We start from the raw sequence: 12,298 nt of genomic DNA on the forward strand, positions 1-12,298 counted from the left end.
CTCCCGAGGACCACCTGCTGGACACGCCAAAATCACCTGCTGGCTACGCCAGAACCACTCGGCAGACACTCTGGAATAAGCTGCCGGGCATGCCGGAACCACCTCTTAGACATGCCAGAAGGACGTGTCGGACACGCCGGAAACACCTACCGGACAGACCGGAACCACCTGCCAGACATCCCGGAACCACCTGCCGAGCACGCCGGAGCCGCCTGCTCGATAGGCCGGAACCACCTGCCAGACAGGCCAAAATCAACAGCTGGCTATGCTAGAACCACCTGGCGGACAGTCCAAAATCACCTGCCTGGCGTGCAGGAACCACCTCTCAGACGTAACAGAACCACGTTCTGGACACGCTGGAACCACATCCTGGACAGACTGGAACCACCTGCCGAGCTCGCCGGAACCACCTGCTCGACTGGCAGGACAATCGTGCCGGACACGCCTAAAGGAACTGCCGGCTACACCAGAACCACTTAACCGACACTCCAGAATCACCTGCCTGGCATGCCAGAACCACCTCTCAGACGTGCAAGAAGCATGTGCCAGACATGCCGGAACGACCTACGGGACAGACCGGAACCACCTGCCAGACATGCCGGAACCACCTGCCGAGCACGCCAGAGCCACCTGCTCCCCTTGCCGGAACCACCTGCCAGACAGGCCAAAATCAACAGCTGGCTGTGCGAGAACCACCTGGGGGACAGTCCGGAATCACCTGCCAGCCATGGCGGAACCAGCTACCAGACGTACCAGAACCACGTGCCGGACAATCTGGAAACACGTACTGGACAGACTGGAACCACCTGCCGAGCTCGCCAGAACCACCTGCTCGACTGGCAGGACAATCGTGCCGGACACGCCAAAACGATCTGCCGGCTACAGCAGAACCACTTAACCGACACTCCAGAATCTCCTGCCTGTCATGCCAGAACCACCTGCCGAGCACGCCAGAGCCACCTGCTCCCCTTGCCGGAACCACCTGCCAGACAGGCCAAAATCAACAGCTGGCTGTGCGAGAACCACCTGGGGGAAAGTCCGGAATCACCTGCCAGCCATGTCGGAACCACCTCTCAGACGTACCAGAACCACGTGCCGGACAATCTGGAAACACGTACTGGACAGACTGGAACCACCTGCCGGCCACGCCTGAACCACCTGCCGAGCACGACGGAACCACCTGCCGGACACGCCAAAATCACCTGCGGGCTACTCCAGAACCACTTGGAGGACTCTCCGGGATGACCTGCCGGGCATGCTGGAACCACCTCTCAGACGTGCCAGAACCATGTGGCAGACAGTCCGGAATCACCTGTTGGGCATGTGGAACCACCTCTGAGACGTACCAGAACCACCTGCCGGACACGCCAAAATCACCTGCCGGCTACGCCAGAACCACTTGGCGGACACTCCGGAATCACCTGCCGGGCATGCCAGCACAACCTCTCAGAAGTGCCAGAAGCACGTGCCGGACAGGCCGGAACCATCTCCCGGACAGACTGGAACCACAGGAAACACTCGCCGGAACCACCTGCTTGACTCACCGGTCCCACCTGCAGGACACACCAAAATCACCTGCCCGCTACACCAGAACCACTTGGGGGACAAGCCGGAATCACGTGAAGGGCATGCCGGCACAACCTCACAGACGTGCCAGAACCTCCTGCCGGACACCTCAGAACCACCTGCCAGACAGACTGCAACCACCTGCCGGACACGCGGGAACCACCGGCTCGACCCGCCGGAACCACTGCCAGACATGCAAAATCACCTGCCGGCTACACCAGAACCACTTGGCAAACACTCCGGAATCACCTGCCGGGCATGCCGGAACCACCTCTCAGACATGCCAGAACCACGTGCCAATGACACCAGAAGCACCTGCCGAGCATGCCGGAACCACCTGCTCGACTCGCCAGAACCACCTGCCAGTCATGCAAAAATCACCTGCCGGCTTCGCCACAACCAGTTGGTGAACACTTCCCCATCACCTGCCGGGCTTGCTGGAACCACCTGCCGGTCATGTCAAAATCACCTGCCAACTATGCCAGAACCACTTGTCGACACTGCGGAAACACCTGTCGGGCCGGCCAGAACTACATCTCAGACGTGCCAGAACCTTGTGCGTGTGATGCCGGAACCACACCCCGAACAGACGGAAACCACCTGCCAGACCCGCCTGAACCACCTGCCGAGCACGCCGGAGCCACCTGTTCGACTCACCGGAAGCACCTGCCAGACAGGCCAAAATCAACAGCTGGCTATGCGAGAACCATCTGGCGCACAGTCCGGAATCACCTGCCGGGCATGCAGGAACCACCTCTCAGATGTAACGGAACCACGAGCCGGACACGCTGGAACCACGTCCTGGACAGACTGGAACCACCTGCCGAGCACTCCGGAACCACCTGCTCGACTCGCACGACCCACGTGCTGGACACGCCAAAATGAACTTTCGGCTACACCAGAACCACTTACCCGAAACTCCAGAATCACCTGCCTGGCATGCCAGAACCACCTCTCACACGTTCCAGAAGCACGTGCCGGACATGCCGGAACGACCAATCGGACAGAACGGAACCACCTGCCAGACACGCCGGAACCACCTGCTGAACACGCCACAGGCACCTGCTCGACTCGGCGGATCCACCTGCCGGACAGGCCAATATCAACTGCTGGCTATGCCAGAACCACCTGGGAGACAGTCCGGAATCACCTGCCAACCATGGCGGAACCACCTCTCAGACGTACCAGAACCACCTGCCGGAGAAGCTGGAAACATGTCCTGGACAGTCTGGAACCACCTGCCGGCCAAGCCTGAACCACCTGCCAAGCACAACGGAACAACCTGCCAGACACGCCAAAATCACCTGCGTGTTATGCCAGAACCACTTGGAGGACTCTCTGGGATGACCTGCCAGGCATGCCGGAACCACCTCTCAGACGTGCCAGAACCACGTGGCGGACAGTCCGGAATCACCTGTTGGGCATGCGCAACCACCTCTGAGACGTACCAGAACCACATGGCGTGCAGGCTGGAACCACCTACCGGACAGACCGGAACCAACTTTTGGGCATGCCGGAACCACCAGTCAGATGTGCCAGAAACACGTGCCGGAGACGCCGGAAGCACCTGCCGAGCACGTTGGGACCACCTGCTCAACTCGCCTGACCCACCTGCCGGACACGCCAAAATCACCTGCCCGCTACACCAGCACCACTTCGGGGACAAGCCGGAATCACGTGAGGGGCATGCCGGCACAGCCTCTCAGACTGTACCTCGTGCCGGACACCACAGAACCACCTGCCGGACAGACCGGAACCACCGCCGGACACGCCGGAACCACCGGCTCGACCCGCCGGAACGATCGCTGGACATGCAAAATCACCTGCCGGCTACGCCGGAAACACTTGGCGAACACTCCGGAATCACCTGCCGGGCATGCCAGAACCACCTCTCAGATATGCCAGAACCACGTGCCAATGACCCCGGAAGCACCTGCCGAGCACGCCGGAACCATCTGCTCGACTCGCCAGAACCACCTGCCGGACACGCAAAAATCACCTGCCGGCTACGCCACAACCAGTTGGGGAACACTTCGGAATCACCTGCCGGGCTTGCTGGAACCACCTGCCAGTCATGCCAAAATCACCTGCCAACTACGCCAGAACCGCTTGGCGGACACTGCGGAAACACCTGTCGGGCCGGCTGGAACCACATCTCAGACGTGCCAGAAACGTGTTCATGAGATGCTGGAACCACACCCCGAACAGACGGATACCACCTGCCAGAACCGCCTGAACCACCTGCTGAGCACGCCGGAACCACCTGCTCGACTCACCGGTACCACCTCCCTGACACGCCAAAATCACCTGCTGGGTATGCCAGAACCACTTGGCGGACACTCCGGAATCATCTGCCGGACATGCCGGAACCAGCTCTCAGACACACCAGAACCAAGTGCCGGAGACGCCGGAAGCACCTGCCGAGCATGCCGGAGCCACCTGCTCGACTCGCCAGAAACACCTGCCGGACATGCCAAAATCACCTGCCGGGTATGCCAGAACCACCTGGTGGACACTACGGAATCACCTTCCGCGCATGCCGGAACCACCTCTCAGACGTGCCGGAAGCACGTGCCAGACACGCCGGAAACACCTACCGGACAGACCGGAACCACCTGCCAAGAACGCCGGAGCCACCTGTTCGACTCGCTGGAACCACCTGCCGGACAGGCCAATATCAACTGCTGGCTATGACAGAACCACATGGGGGACGGTCCGGAATCGCCTGCCAGCCATGGCGGAACCACCTCTCAGACGTACCAGAACCACCTGCCGGAGAAGCTGGAAACACGTCCTGGACAGTCTGGAACCACCTGCCGGCCAAGCCTGAACCACCTGCCAAGCACAACGGAACAACCTGCCAGACACGCCAAAATCAGCTGCGTGTTATGCCAGAACCACTTGGAGGACTCTCTGGGATGACCTGCCAGGCATGCCGGAACCACCTCTCAGACGTGCCAGAACCACGTGGCGGACAGTCCGGAATCACCTGTTGGGCATGCGCAACCACCTCTGAGACGTACCAGAACCACATGGCGTGCAGGCTGGAACCACCTACCGGACAGACCGGAACCAACTTTTGGGCATGCCGGAACCACCAGTCAGATGTGCCAGAAACACGTGCCGGAGACGCCGGAAGCACCTGCCGAGCACGTTGGGACCACCTGCTCAACTCGCCTGAACCACCTGCCGGACACGCCAAAATCACCTGCCCGCTACACCAGCACCACTTCGGGGACAAGCCGGAATCACGTGAGGGGCATGCCGGCACAGCCTCTCAGACTGTACCTCGTGCCGGACACCACAGAACCACCTGCCGGACAGACCGGAACCACCGCCGGACACGCCGGAACCACCGGCTCGACCCGCCGGAACGATCGCTGGACATGCAAAATCACCTGCCGGCTACGCCGGAAACACTTGGCGAACACTCCGGAATCACCTGCCGGGCATGCCAGAACCACCTCTCAGATATGCCAGAACCACGTGCCAATGACCCCGGAAGCACCTGCCGAGCACGCCGGAACCATCTGCTCGACTCGCCAGAACCACCTGCCGGACACGCAAAAATCACCTGCCGGCTACGCCACAACCAGTTGGGGAACACTTCGGAATCACCTGCCGGGCTTGCTGGAACCACCTGCCGGTCATGCCAAAATCACCTGCCAACTACGCCAGTACCACTTGGCGGACACTGTGGAAACACCTGTCGGGCCGGCCGGAACCACATCTCAGACGTGCCAGAACCATGTGCATGAGATGCTGGAACCACACCCCGAACAGACGGAAAACACCTGCCAGACCCGTCTGAACAACCTGCCGAGCACGCCGGAGCCACCTGCTCGACTCGCCGGAACCACCTACCTGACATGCCAAAATCACCAGCCGGGTATGCCAGAACCACTTGGCGGACACTCCGGAATCATCTGCCGGACATGCCGGAACCAGCTCTCAGAGGTGCCAGAACCACATGCCGGAGAGACTGGAAGCAACTGCCGAACTCGCCGGAAACACCTGCTGGACATGCCGGAACCACCTGCCTGACAGTCCAAAATCATATGCCGGCTATGCCAAAACCACTTGGTGGACACTCCAGAATCACCTGGAGGGCATGCCGGAACCACGTCATGGACAGACTGCAAACACCTGCCGGACACGCCGGAACCACCTGCTCGACTCGCCGGAACCACCTGCCGGACACGCCAAAATCACCTGCCGGCTACGCCAGAACCACTCGGCAGAGACTCCGGAAACACCTCCGGGACAGACCGGAATCACCTGCCGGACACGCCGGGACCACCTGCTTGACTCGCCAGAACCACCTGCCGGACACGCCAAAATCACCAGCCGGCTACTCCACAACCACTTGTCGGACACTCCAGAATCACCTGCCGGGCATGTTGGAACCACCTCTCAGAGGTGCCACAACAACATGCTGGAGACTGCGGAAGCACCTGCTGAGAATGCCGGAAGTTCCTGATCCACTCCACAGAACCACCTGCTGGACACGCCAAAATCACCTGCCGGCCACGCCACAACCAGTTGGTGAACACTTCGGAATCAACTGCCGGGCTTGCTGGAAGCACCTGCCGGTCACGCCAATATCACCTGCCAGCTACGCCAGAACCGCTTGGCGGACACTCCGGAAACACCTGTCGGGCCTGCCCCAACCACATCTCAGACGTGCCAGAACCATGTGCCCGAGATGCCGGAACCACACCCCGAACAGACTGAAACCACCTGCCAGACCCGCCTGAACCACCTGCCGAGCACACTGGAACCACCTGCTCGACTCGCCGGAACCACCTACCTGACACGCAAAAACCACCGGCCGGGTATGCCAGAACCACTTGGTGGTCACTCCGGAATCATCTGCCAGACATGCCAGAAGCAGCTCTCAGACACACCAGAACAACCTGCCGGAGACGCCAGAAGCACCTGCTGAGCATGCCTGAGCCACCTGCTCGACTCGCAAGAAACACCTGCCAGACACGCCAAAATCACCTGCCTGCTACACCAGAAGCACTTGGCAGACAAGCCGGAATCACGTGAAGGGCATGCCGTCACAATCTCTCAGACGTGCCAGAACCTCGTGCCGGACACCCCAGAACACCCTGCCGGACAGACCGGAACCACCTGCCGGACACGCCGGAACCACCGGCGCGACTCGCCGGAACCACCCCCGGACATGCAAGATCACCTGCCGGCTACGCCAGAAACACTTGGCGAACACACCGGAATCACCTGCCGGGCATGTCGGAAGCACCTCTCAGACATGTCAGAACCACGTGCCAAGGACACCGGAAGCACCTGCCGAGCACGCCGGAACCACCTGCTCGACTCGCCAGAACCACCTGCCGCACACGCCAAAATCACCTGCCAGGTATGCCAGAACCACTTTGTGGACACTCCGAAATCATCTGCCGGACATGCCAGAACCAGCTCTCAGACACACCAGAACCACGTGCCGGACACGCCGGAAGCACCTGCTGAGCATGCCTGAGCCACCTGCTCGACTCGCAAGAAACACCTGCCGGACACGCCAAAATCACCTGCCGAGTACGCCAGAACCACTTGGCGGACACTCCGGAATCACAGGTCGGGCATGCCGGAACCACCTCTCAGACTTGCCAGAACCATGTTCCGGACACGCCGGTACCACCTGCCGAGTATGCCGGAACCACCTGATCCACTCCCGAGGACCACCTGCTGGACACGCCAAAATCACCTGCTGGCTACGCCAGAACCACTCGGCAGACACTCCGGAATAAGCTGCCGGGCATGCCGGAACCACCTCTCAGACATGCCAGAAGGACGTGTCGGACACGCCGGAAACACCTACCGGACAGACCGGAACCACCTGCCAGACATCCCGGAACCACCTGCCGAGCACGCCGGAGCCGCCTGCTCGATAGGCCGGAACCACCTGCCAGACAGGCCAAAATCAACAGCTGGCTATGCTAGAACCACCTGGCGGACAGTCCAAAATCACCTGCCTGGCATGCAGGAACCACCTCTCACACGTAACAGAACCACGTTCCGGACACGCTGGAACCACATCCTGGACAGACTGGAACCACCTGCCGAGCTCGCCGGAACCACCTGCTCGACTGGCAGGACAATCGTGCCGGACACGCCTAAAGGAACTGCCGGCTACACCAGAACCTCTTAACCCACACTCCAGAATCACCTGCCTGGCATGCCAGAACCACCTCTCCGACGTGCCAGAAGCACGTGCCGGACATGCCGGAACGACCTACGGGACAGACCGGAACCACCTGCGTGACATGCCGGAACCACCTGCCAAGCACGCCAGAGCCACCTGCTCCCCTTGCCGGAACCACCTGCCAGACAGGCCAAAATCAACAGCTGGCTGTGCGAGAACCTCCTGGGGGACAGTCCGGAATCACCTGCCAGCCATGGCGGAACCACCTCTCAGACGTACCAGAACCACGTGCCGGACAATCTGGAAACACGTACTGGACAGACTGGAACCACCTGCCGGCCACGCCTGAACCACCTGCCGAGCACGACGGAACCACGAGCCGGACACGCCAAAATCACCTGCGGGCTACTCCAGAACCACTTGGAGGACTCTCCGGGATGACCTGCCGGGCATGCTGGAACCACCTCTCAGACGTGCCAGAACCATGTGGCAGACAGTCCGGAATCACCTGTTGGGCATGTGGAACCACCTCTGAGACGTACCAGAACCACCTGCCGGACACGCCAAAATCACCTGCCGGCTACGCCAGAACCACTTGGCGGACACTCCGGAATCACCTGCCGGGCATGCCAGCACAACCTCTCAGAAGTGCCAGAAGCACGTGCCGGACAGGCCGGAACCATCTCCCGGACAGACTGGAACCACAGGAAACATTCGCCGGAACCACCTGCTTGACTCACCGGCCCCACCTGCAGGACACACCAAAATCACCTGCCCGCTACACCAGAACCACTTGGGGGACAAGCCGGAATCACGTGAAGGGCATGCCGGCACAACCTCACAGACGTGCCAGAACCTCCTGCCGGACACCTCAGAACCACCTGCCAGACAGACTGCAACCACCTGCCGGACACCCGGGAACCACCGGCTCGACCCGCCGGAACCACTGCCAGACATGCAAAATCACCTGCCGGCTACACCAGAACCACTTGGCAAACACTCCGGAATCACCTGCCGGGCATGCCGGAACCACCTCTCAGACATGCCAGAACCACGTGCCAATGACCCCAGAAGCACCTGTCGAGCATGCCGGAACCACCTGCTCGACTCCCCAGAACCAACTGCCAGTCATGCAAAAATCACCTGCCGGCTTCGCCACAACCAGTTGGTGAACACTTCCCCATCACCTGCCGGGCTTGCTGGAACCACCTGCCGGTCATGTCAAAATCACCTGCCAACTACGCCAGAACCACTTGTCGACACTGCAGAAACACCTGTCGGGCCGGCCAGAACTAAATCTCAGACGTGCCAGAACCTTGTGCATGAGATGCTGGAACCACACCCCGAACAGACGGATACCACCTGCCAGAACCGCCTGAACCACCTGCTGAGCACGCCGGAACCACCTGCTCGACTCACCGGTACCACCTCCCTGACACGCCAAAATCACCTGCTGGGTATGCCAGAACCACTTGGCGGACACTCCGGAATCATCTGCCGGACATGCCGGAACCAGCTCTCAGACACACCAGAACCAAGTGCCGGAGACGCCAGAAGCACCTGCCGAGCATGCCGGAGCCACCTGCTCGACTCGCCAGAAACACCTGCCGGACATGGCAAAATCACCTGCCGGGTATGCCAGAACCACCTGGTGGACACTACGGAATCACCTGCCGCGCATGCCGGAACCACCTCTCAGACGTGCCGGAAGCACGTGCCAGACACGCCGGAAACACCTACCGGACAGACCGGAACCACCTGCCAAGAACGCCGGAGCCACCTGTTCGACTTGCTGGAACCACCTGCCGGACAAGCCAATATCAACTGCTGGCTATGCCAGAACCACATGGGGGACGGTCCGGAATCGCCTGCCAGCCATGGCGGAACCACCTCTCAGACGTACCAGAACCACCTGCCGGAGAAGCTGGAAACACGTCCTGGACAGTCTGGAACCACCTGCCGGCCAAGCCTGAACCACCTGCCAAGCACAACGGAACAACCTGCCAGACACGCCAAAATCAGCTGCGTGTTATGCCAGAACCACTTGGAGGACTCTCTGGGATGACCTGCCAGGCATGCCGGAACCACCTCTCAGACGTGCCAGAACCACGTGGCGGACAGTCCGGAATCACCTGTTGGGCATGCGCAACCACCTCTGAGACGTACCAGAACCACATGGCGTGCAGGCTGGAACCACCTACCGGACAGACCGGAACCAACTTTTGGGCATGCCGGAACCACCAGTCAGATGTGCCAGAAACACGTGCCGGAGACGCCGGAAGCACCTGCCGAGCACGTTGGGACCACCTGCTCAACTCGCCTGACCCACCTGCCGGACACGCCAAAATCACCTGCCCGCTACACCAGCACCACTTCGGGGACAAGCCGGAATCACGTGAGGGGCATGCCGGCACAGCCTCTCAGACTGTACCTCGTGCCGGACACCACAGAACCACCTGCCGGACAGACCGGAACCACCGCCGGACACGCCGGAACCACCGGCTCGACCCGCCGGAACGATCGCTGGACATGCAAAATCACCTGCCGGCTACGCCGGAAACACTTGGCGAACACTCCGGAATCACCTGCCGGGCATGCCAGAACCACCTCTCAGATATGCCAGAACCACGTGCCAATGACCCCGGAAGCACCTGCCGAGCACGCCGGAACCATCTGCTCGACTCGCCAGAACCACCTGCCGGACACGCAAAAATCACCTGCCGGCTACGCCACAACCAGTTGGGGAACACTTCGGAATCACCTGCCGGGCTTGCTGGAACCACCTGCCAGTCATGCCAAAATCACCTGCCAACTACGCCAGTACCACTTGGCGGACACTGTGGAAACACCTGTCGGGCCGGCCGGAACCACATCTCAGACGTGCCAGAACCATGTGCATGAGATGCTGGAACCACACCCCGAACAGACGGAAAACACCTGCCAGACCCGTCTGAACAACCTGCCGAGCACGCCGGAGCCACCTGCTCGACTCGCCGGAACCACCTACCTGACATGCCAAAATCACCAGCCGGGTATGCCAGAACCACTTGGCGGACACTCCGGAATCATCTGCCGGACATGCCGGAACCAGCTCTCAGACACACCAGAACCAAGTGCCGGAGACGCCGGAAGCACCTGCCGAGCATGCCGGAGCCACCTGCTCGACTCGCCAGAAACACCTGCCGGACATGCCAAAATCACCTGCCGGGTACGCCAGAACCACCTGGCGGACACTCCGAAATCACCTGTCGCGCATGCCGGAACCACCTCTCAGACGTGCCGGAAGCACGTGCCGGACACGCCGGAATCACCTACCGGACAGACCGGAACCACCTGCCAAGCACGCCGGAGCCACCTGTTCGACTCGCTGGAACCACCTGCCGGACAGGCCAATATCAACTGCTGGCTATGCCAGAACCACCTGGGGGACGGTCCGGAATCACCTGCCAGCCAGGCGGAACCACCTCTCAGACGTACCAGAACCACCTGCCGGAGAAGCTGGAAACACGTCCTGGACAGTCTGGAACCACCTGCCGGCCAAGCCTGAACCACCTGCCAAGCACAACGGAACAACCTGCCAGACTGGCCAAAATCACCTGCGTGTTATGCCAGAACCACTTGGAGGACTCTCTGGGATTACCTCCCGGGCATGCCGGAACCACCTCTCAGACGTGCCAGAACCATGTGGCGGACAGTGCGGAATCACCTGTTGGGCATGCGCAACCACCTCTGAGACGTACCAGAACCACATGCCGTGCAGGCTGGAACCACCTACCGGACAGACCGGAATCACCTTTCGGGCATGCCGGAACCACCTGTCAGATGTGCCAGAAATACGTGCCGGAGACGCCGGAAGCACCTGCCAAGCACGTTGGAACCACCTGCTCAACTCGCCTGAACCACCTGCCGGACATGCCAAAATCACCTGCCGACTATGCCAGAACCACTTGGCGAACACTCCGGAATCACTTGCCGGGCATGCAGGAACCACCTCTCAGACATGCCAGAACCCCGTGCCAATGACCCCGGAAGCACCAGCCGAGCACGCCGGAACCACCTGCTCGACTCGCCAGAACCACCTGCCGATCACGCAAAAATCACCTGCCGGCTACGCCACAACCAGTTGGTGAACACTTTGGCATCACCTGCCAGGCTTGCTGGAACCACCTGCCAGTCATGCCAAAATCACCTGCCAACTACGCCAGAACCGCTTGGCGGACACTGCGGAAACACCTGTCGGGCCGGCTGGAACCACATCTCAGACGTGCCAGAAACGTGTTCATGAGATGCTGGAACCACACCCCGAACAGACGGATACCACCTGCCAGAACCGCCTGAACCACCTGCTGAGCACGCCGGAACCACCTGCTCGACTCAGCGGTACCACCTCCCTGACATGCCAAAATCACCAGCCGGGTATGCCAGAACCACTTGGCGGACACTCCGGAATCATCTGCCGGACATGCCGGAACCAGCTCTCAGACACACCAGAACCAAGTGCCGGAGACGCCGGAAGCACCTGCCGAGCATGCCGGAGCCACCTGCTCGACTCGCCAGAAACACCTG

Source organism: Equus caballus, chromosome 24, assembly GCF_041296265.1.
Source record: "Equus caballus isolate H_3958 breed thoroughbred chromosome 24, TB-T2T, whole genome shotgun sequence".
Taxonomy (NCBI): domain Eukaryota; kingdom Metazoa; phylum Chordata; class Mammalia; order Perissodactyla; family Equidae; genus Equus; species Equus caballus.